This window comes from Bacillus rossius, chromosome 2, assembly GCF_032445375.1.
Source record: "Bacillus rossius redtenbacheri isolate Brsri chromosome 2, Brsri_v3, whole genome shotgun sequence".
NCBI lineage: Eukaryota > Metazoa > Arthropoda > Insecta > Phasmatodea > Bacillidae > Bacillus > Bacillus rossius.
In genome coordinates, this window is record NC_086331.1 from 27,416,862 (window position 1) to 27,431,235 (window position 14,374).

Here is a 14,374-nt window from a genome sequence, read left to right on the forward strand (position 1 = left end):
ACATCTTGGGTATGTATACGAGTGTAATGGCTTATGATAATGGTTGCGTGCAAATCAGCTGTTGATTTAAGAACAGAAATTGTTGTACTCTAAATTTTCCTTAAGAATTATGCTCCAGAAAGTATGTACAGTAGAGCACCCCTCAACCGTAATTCCCACAAACGGAACTCCCGATATCCGGAGCTAATTTTCCAAAAAAAATTAAAACATTACAAAACATCTCCAAAACATTTCCGCACTGGAACGAGGTTTTTTTGCTTTTGCCTGACTGTACATGTATTGTAGGCGCACGCGCGCACGTCTGTCAGAGAGCTAATTATAGCCAGTCTTTCCCGCGGATTGCGTAAATACACCGCTGGTTTTCGCCTCGGACGTGAATTACTATAAAGATGTTTATGCTATAAGTAGTTTTTTTGTTTCACTATGTCAAGTAAACGGAAAATTCCGGCCGGCCCGAGAATGTACACAGACTCCCACTACACACGCTGACACACGTGATAGCCAGTAACATTTACTTCCAACGTGTGATGCTTTCAGTTTGTAGACAATAATTTAGTGTACAAATATGTATTAGGGCCTATGTACATATTTATACGTTAATATATGCTTAAACAGTCTACATTTACCTGTATTTATCTATCTCTGTGTTTTTAAACGAGATGCTTGAAGTGTTATTCTTGTGTATGTGAAATGTAAACTGTGCGTGGCAGTGACTATACACTCTCCAGGAAGTGTGAATCACTAGCACATCAACACAGAAGTAACACAACACTGCAGCTTTAGTCCTACTACCTCCCCCGAACCCTCTACATCATCCTCTTCGCTCACGCACGCACCCACCCACAGAGATAAGAAACACGTGCCTGCCAGCTTCCTTAAATGAAGGTCATTCAACCGGCCCGGAGGCCGGCCCTACCGCAACTCCCCTTACCCGGAATTTTCCCATAACCGGAATAGACCTCCCTCCAATGATTCCGGTTGAGGGGTGCTCTACTGTATTAGAAAGTGTTTTTGGCTTAAAATGCTGTTTACTTGGCAAAAGCAGTTTATTATGTAATAAGAAATGACTAGGCCACAAGGATTTATTAATGGCATGTCAAGAAATATGATACTTATAAGAAATTTGCACCAAGTATAAAAGTTTTTTTTCTTTTCAGAAAATATATTTTTGTGTTCTTTTTCTGGGAATTGATTAATCTAATGTGTTTGTTTTTTCTATTGAACAAATCGAAAAAAGAAGAAAAAAATTGTGAATAGTTTGTCTTTAACTGTACAAGTTTTTTGTTACACTTAATGGCCCAGAATAGAGATGATAGCATTACCTGTAATAGTTTTAATTATTAAAATTAAATATTTGTGATTATGAATTGTATACGAATTATAGGATGCTAGCTAGTTTACAATTGATTTCCTTAAGAACTATAACACAAGCACAAATTTAATGAGATCTCAGACAGATCCAAATGTGGTAGGTCCTATATGATCAAGACCTTGTATGGTGAAGCTAATTACTGTCATCAGAATCAGTGGAGTTCAAAAACTATAATATGTACGTATAACACCATAGTCCTGGTGCCTTGAAATAAAGATAAAATTAAGTACTAAATATGTATACAAAATTATTGACCTTATTGTAGATGAAAATCAACATACAAACGAAACTAAATTCTTGGTCGTTAGCTCCTTACTGAACGCAATCACTGCAGTCCAGAAAGAAATGTACTGTTTAGTCAGCTAGCCTCAGATGGCACTTGCACAGTAGCTTTCTTATCTTCCTGCCCTCATGCTACCAGTCTCTCTTCCTAAAGCTGTCAAGCTTTCTCCTGGTAAAAATAATTTTTTTACAGTACATACTTGCCTCTGCAGCTCCTCATTCCCAGAAGCTTCAATTTCATAGGCAATTTGTTACCATTAATCATTATTAGAAGTTTCTGCTCTGACAGGTCATGTGTACACTTCATCTGCCGTTCCTTTCAGTCCTACAATTACAATCAATCTCCACCATATAAATAATCCTTCATTGGGTCATTCCATCGTTTACATTGTCAGGGTGGCCACTCGACCTGGAAAACCTGGAAAAGTCAGGGAATTTTGTAGCTACAGGGAAAGTCAGGGAATTACATCAAAAATCTGGAAATTTTTCGTTGAAACAGGATTTTTTAAAAATATTACTAGTAAAATAGAAAATGAAAGGTAGGATTTATGTTGAATTTGTGTTTTCGAGACCTCGTGTTGTCTCGTAACATTGTGCGGCTTTCATACATTAAGTTGGTGCACCTGTCTCACTATTATTTTATGGTTTGTAAATCCGTTATTCCGTTCTGTTGTTTGCATGATTATTAGGCCTTGCATATAACCATCTGCGCATGGCTTGTTACAGTTAAATGGATAGTTTTTGTTGTAAAACTTTCTTATGGCGTGTTTTTTTTAACATTGTGAATAAAACAAGTTAGTGTATGTGTTAAATAATAAAGAGTCAAGTTGAAGAATTTGTTTGTGTTGTGTGATATGCTACAAAAAATGCAAGTACCAGCAGCTTGAATAGTTATGTACCTAGGCCTGAATATATCTCAATTTTTGCTTTAAATTTTAATTAATATTGGAATTTTAAGTAGGCCTACACTGTGCATTTGTTTCTCTTTTTAATTTTCTTTGTTAGAAATAAATATTTAGCATGATTTGTCTGCATGTATGTGTTGTTTACAACGGGCCTTATTTTTAAATTAATTTTGCCGATGATTTTGTCTGGTCAAAAAAACCTGGAAAAGTCAGGGAATTTTTTCAGCTGAATTGAGTGGCCAACCTGATTGTCTACACATTTTTTTTTTTTTTTTTTTTTCAAGCATTTGGCTCTCCATTTTAATATGCTGTATGTGCTAGTGCAGTCTTGTACAAGCTACATGAAAGTTACGTACTTATGCCTTGGGCTTGAAGTATGGACTCTTATTTCTAACCTCTCAGAGAGCACTGCACCACATACCACACCAATGTGCTGATAACAGCCATGCAACAGTGTTGAATAAAAAAAATCTGTATTGCTTATTGATTTTTTTTTATTAAAAATCCACAAAACTTTACAAAACTACTAAGTACTAAAAATAAACTATAAAATTTTATTAACAGTTTTTTTACATCACATATAAATGTAGGTACAAAATACTGTTAAAATATCGCCAGAAATTTTCAAGACATGTTTGCAAATTTTAAATTACAAGCAAACTTAACACCACATAATTTACTTACCATAACAAGTTTATGCATAATTTTAAAACTGCAACTAAAAAAATACATATTTCAAGATTTTCATTTTGCATTTCATTGAAAAAGTACAATTTCATATCAGCAAGCCTACAAATCACAGGCATATTTAACATTTGGAAGAATCAAAACGTAGTGTCATTAAATCATTCTCCTATTTTTATCACACTACATATTTGTTAGTGTTAATTGTAAGTATTATAATAATTATTACTGAACTGCCACCAATGTAAGGTGCTAAAAAAAGGAAAATTTATTTCAATACAACAAAAGTAATTAAACTTCCTCTTAATAAATTTCTTCAATTTTGGGCGCAGTTACACGGGACCCTGAACTACTTCAGGTGAACATGTTTAAGTAAACACGTTTACAAACGCGAAAGTGTACGGTTACACGGTAGTTGCTGAAAAGTGTGTTCAGCTCTACTGTCAACGAATGACTGTGTTGTTGATCGTCTCTATTTTGTATCCAGAAAACGCGGGATTTCCTCACTTGTTTATACAGCATTATCAGCAAAAATTGAATGTGTTTTCATATTGCTCAATATTTTTTTACAAATCGGGAATTCATACATCATGCACAGTAAAATTTTATAAACGTATTTTTTATTATTTTTTGAGCGAGAGTACCTATTTAAGTTTTAAGAAAATTAAGGTCAGGATCAATTTAAAAAATATATATAATTACCTGTTGATTTTTTTTGTTGCATTCGGTAAAATATTACTCGAACTTGTGCCAGAAACACTTTCCATCTTGAATTTCTGCAAAAAAAATTTATATTCTAAACAGCCAATCAGAGGCTAATGTAGAAGATATGTCGATCTGAACTACTTTGCCAACCTGTTTAAGTTAAATGGGAAATGGCCTCGAATGAAACATGTTCAGACTGTGTGTAACCGCACTCAACAGCTGAACATGTTCACCTGAAGTAGTTCAGACTCCCGTGTAACCACGCCCTTGGTCTCTCTCTTTGCTTTTCAAAAGTTGTGAGAGTTGAGGTTATGAACACAAGCAAAAACAGTGTTGGTTAAAACTTTATAGCAAATCGAACTGCTTCACGATGATGCTTGTGTGTGTGTGTATAATATGAAGGTGCAGTACATACATTGTTATATTTTACTAAACAGATGTGTTAGATTTAAAATATCTATTTATCATTAGTTTATCTCTTAGACAATGAAGATTGAAAATACATATTCTGCAAAATTAATGCATGAACTTTGGATTTAGGCACACACTTAGTTGACAAATGTTACAATTTTACTGCAACTTACACAATAGACTGTCATGACTCTTACTCAAGAGAAAAATCAATGTGGTTATGAATAATCTAATTGATCTGAAAGCACAGATGCCAGATCAAAAGGAGAGTCCAAATCAAACAAATCACAATATTGTATATGCATAAAATGATCATGCAATTCTATAGCCATATCAAAGCAATATCCAAACATTTACATTTTTCACCTGCTCCAGCATGAGAAACAATAAAAACATGACATACTTTTTAAAATAAATATTTTTTTACACATAACCAAATCAATTAAGAATTTTTCAACAGATTCCCAAGCTAGTTAGAATACCTCTAACTTGTACATCTCCCTTATTTTATTAAGTGCACAATTATATAAAGAAGCAGGCTACATAACTCTGTGATGGAGTATACAGTAAGTACACTTGGTGAATGCACCTCATGATAGCAGGTCCATATACAGAAAATATGCTTTCACTGATAATTGATTACTTTAAAAAAAAAATTAAGTCAGGAGATAGAACCTTCCTTGCAGAGTTACCTAATCCATCATATTTAACACTGCATTTATCTAAGCTTAAATGTAGTTTTTCCCTTTTGATGTTTTGTATGTATATGTATGTATGTATGTGTATATATATATATATATATATATATATATATATATATATATATATATATATATATATATATATATATATATATATGGTTATTATTGTGGAGAACCTGGAAAGTTTCGTAATCAAGTATTTAAAGAAAAGAAAACGATACATAGCATTAAGTCTTTTTTTTTTTTTTTTTTTTTTTTGGGGGGGGGGGAACAGCATAGTCAACATCTGCACTCACTTCTCTTAGTTTGTTCATACAGAAGCTGTAAGTTTGAATGCCAGTTGACACTACATACATTCACAAAACAAGTTTTATTTTGGGATAACAAGCAGTATTCTCATTACATTGTCCACTGAATTTTAAAAAGTAATATTAAAATGTATTATCCTGTAATGATTCATGCACAGTGACTGTTCTCCAAATAGTATACAGAAAATTACAAATATTATCTATATAATTTAAATATTAAAATGCTATTGGCCTGGTTTCTTTTGATTTTCACTCCCCCAAAACAATTTTTAAAAAAACTGTGAGAAACTACTGAATCACACTCCTGATCTATTTGATTTCCACTCCACTTCTTTCAATGGAATTTAACTGCAGGTTACAATCTCCCAAGGACATTTTTGTTTTTATCAACCCTTTTAGTTACTTTGATGCAGTTCACACATGCCAACACAAGGACTTCACTTTCTCAAGTAAAACTTGTTAAAAATTACTAAGTGAAGTGACATTGTGGGAATGAACCCAAAATGTATCCCTGTCCAATCAGGCAGACTTTGGTTTCGTAAACATTGTTCTATTTCATGAGCAATGAAAAATTTCTAAACAATTTCGTGGAACTGAGTTGTCTTTTTCATGACCATTTTTACAAGAAGTAAGGATAAATAAAACAAATTAATTGCTACCAATTAGATGTCCTTGTGTGATGTAAAAGAAACACTATTAACAGGGGTGGCTGCAGGGCCAGGTAACTGCCCAAGGTCCCACGACTAGCAGAACCCCGCACCAGCCCCCCCTCACCTGCCCCCCATGTTTTAGTTTCCTTGATGGTTTAGTTTTCTGAGAAAAAATATGGACATCAATGAAAAAAAAATAACTAAATTGCTATTATCATGTATTTTAATGTGCTGGTCTATATAAATATTTCATTTTTGGGTTTTAAAAGAACCCTCAACGATTGTATTGCTTCATATAATGACCCAATTTCATCAGAATTTGATCGTTGGCATTTATGAAACTAACCTGAGTATAGTTAGAAACAAAAATCAATAATTCTTAATACAAAAGAGCAAAAACAGTGTTTAAGTTCCAGCTTGGCTTCAAAAAGTTGTTTAAAAGAATATACTATTCAAATTTACCAGGAAGGCAAACCCCCCCCCCAATTCTCGGAAATTATAAGGGGTCCCGCAAACTATAGGGCTGCCACTGGCTATTAACTATAACACAACCACTTTTGTGAAAAATATCTCGCTTCATTTCAAATATGTCCTCAAAACAGAAGCAAACTAGGAAGAAGTCATTGAGATGGATTCATAGATATTGTTGCACCCCAGCCTACTGCCTTCCCCACTAGCTAAACAGTTTAATTAATGGTTTATTATGTTATCAAATATTACACGGAACAAAAGGTTTTCTGCTATGATTTAAATACCAGCTATTTATTCCTTTTAAGAAGTATTCATATGTTTGCCATGTTTCATAATCATTATTTACATTATTTCATATGTCTTGAGTTCTGATGATTTGCTTGATTTATGGTGAATAAGCCACTTGAAGTTATTTTTACTAGTTTGTTTATTTGTGTAGTTTCATATATGTGTTTTATATAATTTTCTTTTGTATTTTTTTATGAAAATGGGCTGATGCAATAGTTTTCCAGCTACATAATAATTAGAGAGAAACAGAGTTATGTTAGCATGAGAAAGACTGGATTTTATTCTAAGTTCTGTAGCCATATGCCATGATTGGGTGATATTTTACTGTATAATTTTGTGATGGGGTGTAAATTACCTCATGTGAGTGCCTTTCTTTCTCTTGGCGAACAAAGGGTGATTATGGCATCGGGCAGTGCCTGTATGTGGTACTGGTAGGTCGTAAATCAGGCAGTAATGTTGTGAAGAGAGAATTTTGCGGCAGTGGTCTGGCCTATGCTGAACTTAAGATCTTTTTGGAATTTTTTGATGAGAATTTGCTAGACCACAGTCGTTGTTAAGAGCCCAATGCAATGAGAGTGTCACATCGCCATTGTTCCGAGGACTGAGTCCTTTGGCTTGAACCGTGAGTTGAAGCAACCATGGGATTTACTTGTGAACAGTCTTTAATATTCATTTTTTGGTACCAATGAACATTAAATTGTGTTTTGGAGTCAGTGAAGATATTTAATGCAGCCTGTTTGAATATTTAACATGTACTTGTTTTACGGTAGGAAGATAATGGCCATTTTGATGTGAATTTTCGTAAGGATCAACAGAAAACATTTAAAATCAGTCTGTATTCAAGATATCTTATTTAAGCAATCAATAATCGACAGGAACCATTATTTTGGAAACTTACATAGTTTTTTTTAACACCCAACTAATTTTTTAAGTGTTCATGAATGTGCCCTCTAGACCAAAAGTTGAGCTGGGAGGTCTGGAGTGTTACAGTATATACTAGAATTAATTACAATACAATGAACAATCAAGTTCAGTGAGAAAAAAAAACTTGATACAATTTATAACTACCTGATAATATTAGTAAAAAAAAATATTTTTGTTAGAAAAGTCACATATTAAACTTACTAATGGCAGTGTGATTGACCAAGAAAGATATATAAATAATTTATCACTGTCTTAATTCCCATATGGCATGTTATCAAGTTGTACCCTTACATAGTCATAAATGACCCATGGTGCACCCCATTTAGCTATGGGTTTCGGGCCTAGATGGTAAACTATGTGACAAATGTATTTTATAAATTTTTTAGTTCCTTTCATTTCTGTAATTGTGCAATATATTCATTATTTTTTATATTACTGTATAATACATCGGTTACATTATTCAAAAATATGTTGCAGAATGCATCTCAGGAAGACTAAAATCTTTCGGTAAAAAAGTGCAACTTTTAAAATAAGTAAAAATTTAAATAGCAGAAACAAAAAGGTTTCTTGATTGCTGACTCATTATACAGTCAAACTTGCTGCTTAGACAAAATACAAAAGAGCTTAATATTTGTAAATACTATTAAAACCTAGAGGTGTGATCAAATAAAATGTTCATACAATAGGTGTTCTGAATCTTATGCCCTAACAATTACTATATCTCCATTCTGAATGTGTTAGAAACTTAGCACAAAGAATATGATCAAAAAAAGGTTGAGCGATTACATATTTTTTACGCTGAAAATCTTCAATTGCAACAGATGAAATACATGGAAATTTGCCATTTCACCTGTTCAATTTTAAGTAGAGTTTAAATATAATCCGATCTACTCAACTAAGCCAGTTTTCAAATTGTAACTGTGTAGTGCCATTCTACAATATAGGGACAACAAAGGCTAATTTAGACCTCAACAAGAATTAAAGCTTACATATGCAATAAAATTTTAAGAGATCCAAAAGAAACAATAGTCTCACAACATATAATTTATGTGCTTTCACTTGCATTTCAAAAAAATATCCACAATACAAGAAAAATTAATTAAGTAACATTTTTAAAACTTTACAGTACAGACCATATCCAAAATATAATTCTTACATTGTAAATCATATCAAGTAAATGTGACTTCTCAAATGATTTGTGCCGAATCTAACATCATTAAAAAAAAATTCAATTGGTTAAAAGTACTGCAAAATTGTTAAAGTAGATCATTCACAAACACATACGTACACAAACTATTAAATTATATAGTGGCACTATTTTGACCACACTATTATGGCCACCCAATCCTAAATTGTTATCAGATACTAGGTAAATTTTCCAATGGAGCATCAGGTCTGTTTCTGGAAAAGAGGAGTGAATGCAGTGAAATCCATGTGGGTCATTCCATGACAAATATACAAATTAAATTTATTTTTTTTGCTGCATGAAGAAAGAAAAACCCCAAATTTTTACATTTTCATTATTAATACTTTCTGAAATACAGTGAAACCCCGTATTTACGTTAACGGTATTTACGTTTTCCCGTTATTTACCTCCTTTTTTTTTGGCCCAATTTATTTTCCATAAGGCGGTATATGTCGTTTTCACGCTTGTTACGTAGGAAAAGTTTCTTCATTCCCGTTATTAACGTCTCGTTCGGTGTTTACAAACATCGTAACATGGCCGCCATAGAAGAAAGATACCTCAAAAGCTGCGTATGTGAATGCGTTCGCGTCTTGAACAGTGCAAGTAACCTTGCACAATTCACAATGATTTTTATTTCCACAGCTTTCCGCTACGAGCGCTGGTAGTAAGTATCATTGGCTTTAGCGGTAAATGTATTTGACACATCTTTAACTCTTTCTCGTTATTAATATCTGTGAGAAAATGGAGAAAGTGAAACAACGAAAAACTATTACCGTTGCTGATAAAATTAAAATAATTGCCAAGTTCGACGAATATGTTGGATCACGTATGGACCTTGCGAAAGAACTTTCAATCACTGTGAGTAGACTTAACAACATCATCAAAAGCCGAGAAACCATCACTGCAAATGCCGCACAATGTGGACCAAGTGCTAAAAAAAGGAAATATGTGAAGGACTCAAAATTCAAACAACTGGAAGATATTCTTCTTGAGTGGTTTTCTGGTGCACGTGCTGCAAATTTACCAATAAATGGTACAATACTGAGAGAAAAAGCACGTGTTATTGCCTCTAGGCTGGGAATTCAAGATTTCTCAGCTTCCAATGGATGGATTGATCGGTTTAAGCAGCGTCACAATATTGTTTACAAGGTGGTTTGTGGCGAAAGCAAACGTGTGGATGTGGAGACTGTGGAACATTGGAAGGAAAAGCTACAGGAAAAAATTGCTGGGTTCGACCCGAAAAATGTTTTCAATGCTGACGAAACAGGGTTGTTTTTCAATGTTCTACCAGACAAAACGTTTAGTTTTAAAGGGGAAACGTGTCACGGAGGTAAGCTCAGCAAGCAACGGATGGAAGTGAAAAATTCCCCCTTTATGTCATTGGCAAAGTGAGGAAACCTCAGTGTTTTAAAAACATCAAGTCACTCCCAACAAAGTACGAAGCAAACACCAAAGCCTGGATGACCAATGCTTTGTTTCAGAGCCAGTTGCAGGCATTTGATTCAAAAATGGCTTTCAAAATAGGAAAGTTCTTCTTTTCATAGATCAGTGCTCTGCTCACAAAGCAACCATCCAGCTTCACAACACTGATATTGTCTTCTTCCCAGCAAACTGCACGAGTGAGCTACAGCCCCTTGACTTGGGTATCATTCAGGCATTCAAGTTTTGTACCGCAGATACCTAGTTTCAAGGGCAGTAACAATGCTTGATGTTGGAAAAGACCCTTCTTTGATGAAGATAAATCTGCTGACTGCATTGCATTTTAGTGCAAGAGCCTGGAAAGAAGTGAAAACATCAACAATTCAAAACTGCTTTGCAAAAGCTGGATTTGTGTTCCCAGAAAAGGCTTACACTCTCAGTGAAGATGATTACAGTGACATTGAAGATGTTGAAGGACATGAGAGGGTGTTGCAGGAGAAATTATTTCAAGATTACGTGGATGTGGACAGTCAGGTGATCACTTCGGAAGTGCAATGTATAGAAGATATTGTAGAAAGCCATGTCAGTACTTTTAAACAGGGTACTGACGAAGATGATGATGATGAAGAAGAAGTGACAACACCCACGAGTAAAGATACTCTTGCTGCTCTTCAAACTCTGCGAAACTACATTGGAGTATCTGCTGGTGAAAACTGTGATGGTGTTTTTGATAATTTTTATACTTTAGAGAAGCAGATCATGTGCATGAACACTCAAAGATGCAAGCAAACCAAGATTTCTGATTATTTTACAAAGAAATAGACCTAAGTTAGACTTGAAAGTTTTTGCACATAAGCCTACAAAACTTTTTTTATGGTAACATTTTATCATGGCACACATTGCTTCAATGTTGTATTCACACAATTTTATAAGTTATATGTTGTAAATTTATTTTTGTTTACATAGGCCTAATTAAGGATTTTTTTTTAAAGATATTTCATTCACTGTGTCTTTTTTTGATGTCTCTGACTACTGAAGTAAAAGGAGTGCATTAAACCAGGTATGTTACATTTTAAAAATATGTTTCCCTCAATTTACACTTTCCTGGTATTTACACTTTTTGTCTCTGTTCCCCCTGAAAAGTGTAAATAAGGTGTTTCACTGTATAGCTAATTTTCTTTTAAAAGTATGGCGTAAAACCATCATTTTGGGGTATTTTTTGATAGGCCATAACTTTTGTATGTTAAGAGCTATACACCTCGTACACATATCATCGGAAAGCTCATTGAATGTACCTTTTTTTGGCTTATTGGCATAGGATATTTTTTGCACTCTTAACTACTTTGTAAATTTATGAAATTAACCAAAAAATCTCAGATTTTCAGTAATTTAAAATATTAAAAAATTAATGTAGGAAATTAAGGAACAACTTGAATTTTTTTCCTGTGATTCATCCCTATGGTCACTTTGTGTGCCAGCAAAAACATCATGATACTCACAGTCCTACACTGTAAAACAAATTCCTGAAAATCGAAAATTTGGAAAAATGGGATTTTCAGGGCAAAAAAACCTAATGTGGGACCAAATTAAAAAATATAAACTAATATAATTTATAAAGCTCCTGAGATACTATTTTAAGGAAAAAATAGTTTGTTTTGGTACTTTGAGTGCCAAAAAAGTTACAGAGCTTAGAATATGATGAAATATGAAAGACTACTGAAACGTTTATTTTGCAGAACAAATAAGTAGGATGTGAAATTAATAACTGAGTACTTGTTTAAAATAAAGGGGAAAGTTATTTATACAACCTGGAATGTATTACTTTAAAGTTTGCCTGGCACCTAGTACACTCCAAGCAGTATCTGTCTGTCTGTAGGCTTATCAGTTATGCTTGCCTTGCATGCTGAGGCATGCTTATCTGCTGATGTGCAGCAAGTCTGAGTCACAACATTAGATAGTGAATACCTAGAAGTCTTGCCAGTAGACAGCCTTAGTAGCAAGCTAGCAGTTGTGCTGAGAGTGGAAATAACATTTTTTTCTCAATGCTTTTTGTTCAATACAAAAATTTTTTTATGACCAAGTTAGACAGTGATATTGACATTTTTCCTCAGAGATGTTTCTATGTTATTAACTGTTATTAATTTATGGAGTGATGTCATATTAGAAGAATGGAGTGTTCTGTTGGGATATTTGTTATAGAGGTATGTCATAATCTAGCCTATAGTAGATCATCCGAACTCAAAACATTAAGTGATGTTAGTGATGAGAAAAAAAACTTCTAGTTTTGAGATCAGTTTGTGAAAACATAAAAAACATTTGTACGTATCATGAAAAAAAGTATCTGGACAAATATTTTCATATTCATGGAAAACGTTGTTGTGATCCCTACCAACTTCACAAGAACACTGTTAAACAATCTCTTCGAGAAATAACCCTCACAACTGCTACAAACTGCACTCAAGTTAGTTTGATTCCTGGTGAAGCTTTGTGCTCCAAGTGCTTACAAAAAGTACAAACTTCTTCACATGTTTCAGGTGATGACACTGAACAACCACATGATTTGTTTGAACCAGAATATGTTTTGGTAGAGTCAGTTAATACAGCATGTTCAGCACTTGGTGTATCTCCAGTTAAAGTACAGAAACTCTCAACATATGCTAGACCACCTGTTTTAAAAAAGGTGTCTAAGATTGCTGCAGTTGTATCTGATAAGCTACAAAAATCTTTCAATTTAGAAACATCATTACAAGATGAAGAGGACACGAACTGCAATTATTTATAAAATTTAGGTGGTGAATATGGATCACTTATCGAGGAACTTACAAAAAAGTTCAGAACTGCAGAAACTACAAAAGAGAAAGTAGGAATTCTCAGCTTATTGCCTAAAAGTTGGAGTATGAAAAAAATTCAGACTGAATTTAATGCTAATAAGTACTTAGTTCCATTGACCCATAACCTGAAAAAAGAGGATGGAGTTTTGCCTGATATTTTGAGTAAAAAAGTGGGGGAAAAGTTGGACGAGTTAACCATCGTAAAAGTGAAAATTACGAGTATAGTCATTTGATGCCCGGGAAGAAAGATTGTGTATCTGTAAGAAAAGATGGAGTAAAAACTAACATTCAAAAAAGACTTGTGCTAAGTAATCTCAAAGAATTGTACTCTGCATTTAAAGATAATAGCCCCAACATTAAAATAGGATTCTCTAAATTTACAGAGTTACGACCAAAATATTGTGTGCTTACAGCTTCTGCTGGTACTCATTCTGTGTGTGTATGTAAAATGCACCAAAATGTTAAACTTATGCTTGCAGCTATAAAAACTAAACTTGATTACAAAGAACTTCCGAGTATGATGGTTTGTGATTTGAATAATGAAAAGTGTATTACCTCACAGTGTGAAATGTGTCCTAGCAATGAAAAAGTTAAGGAAGTCGTCATGGAAGATATTGGAGCATTTGAAATCTGTGAAGAAGTCAAATATAAACAATGGTTATCAACCGATAGATGTCAACTTCTAGAACTTGTAACTACACCTGAAGAATTTTGTGATAATTTATTGGAAGGTCTTAGTGACTTAAAACTACATCATTACATATCAGAACAACAATCTCAGTATCTAAAATCCCTAAAAGAAAACCTTCAAGAAAATGAGTGTATTATCATGGGTGACTTCTCAGAAAACTTTACATTTGTAATGCAAGACGAGATCCAAAGTTACCATTGGGTTAGCTCTCAAGTCACTTTTCACCTTTTGTCCTGTATTTCAAGTCTGGAGGTAAACTGGAAAGTGAAAGTTATTGTGTAATTAGTGATTCGTTAGAACATAGCACTGTTGCCTTTTATTGTTTTCAGAGGATTATCCTGCAGCACATAAAGTCATCACAAATTGGCATTGTTAAAATCTTTTACTTTTCAGATGGCTCTGCAGCACAATATAAGAATAAGAAAAACTTTATCAATCTTTGTCACCATGAAATAGACTTCGGTTTGAAAGCAGAATGGCATTTCTTTGCTACTTCTCACGGCAAAGGTCCATGTGATGGAGTTGGGGGTACGGTGAAGCGGTTGG

At 33.8% G+C, this 14,374-nt stretch overlaps 1 protein-coding gene across 2 annotated transcripts in view; it reads right to left on the reverse strand.

Moving 5' to 3' along the window:
- Positions 1 to 1,423: 1,423 nt before the first annotated feature.
- Positions 1,424 to 14,374, reverse strand: part of LOC134529191 (rab11 family-interacting protein 2) — a 96,386-nt gene continuing 83,435 nt past the window's right edge. The window contains exons 13-14 of one of the 2 annotated variants that reach the window (XR_010074493.1): positions 3,946 to 4,019; positions 1,424 to 2,072 (exon numbers count right to left, since the gene is read on the reverse strand). The gene's annotated coding sequence lies outside the window, so the exon portion shown is untranslated. Of the gene's footprint in view, positions 2,073 to 2,634; positions 4,020 to 14,374 lie in introns of those variants that run through there. The other variant, XR_010074494.1, reaches the window with a different exon arrangement.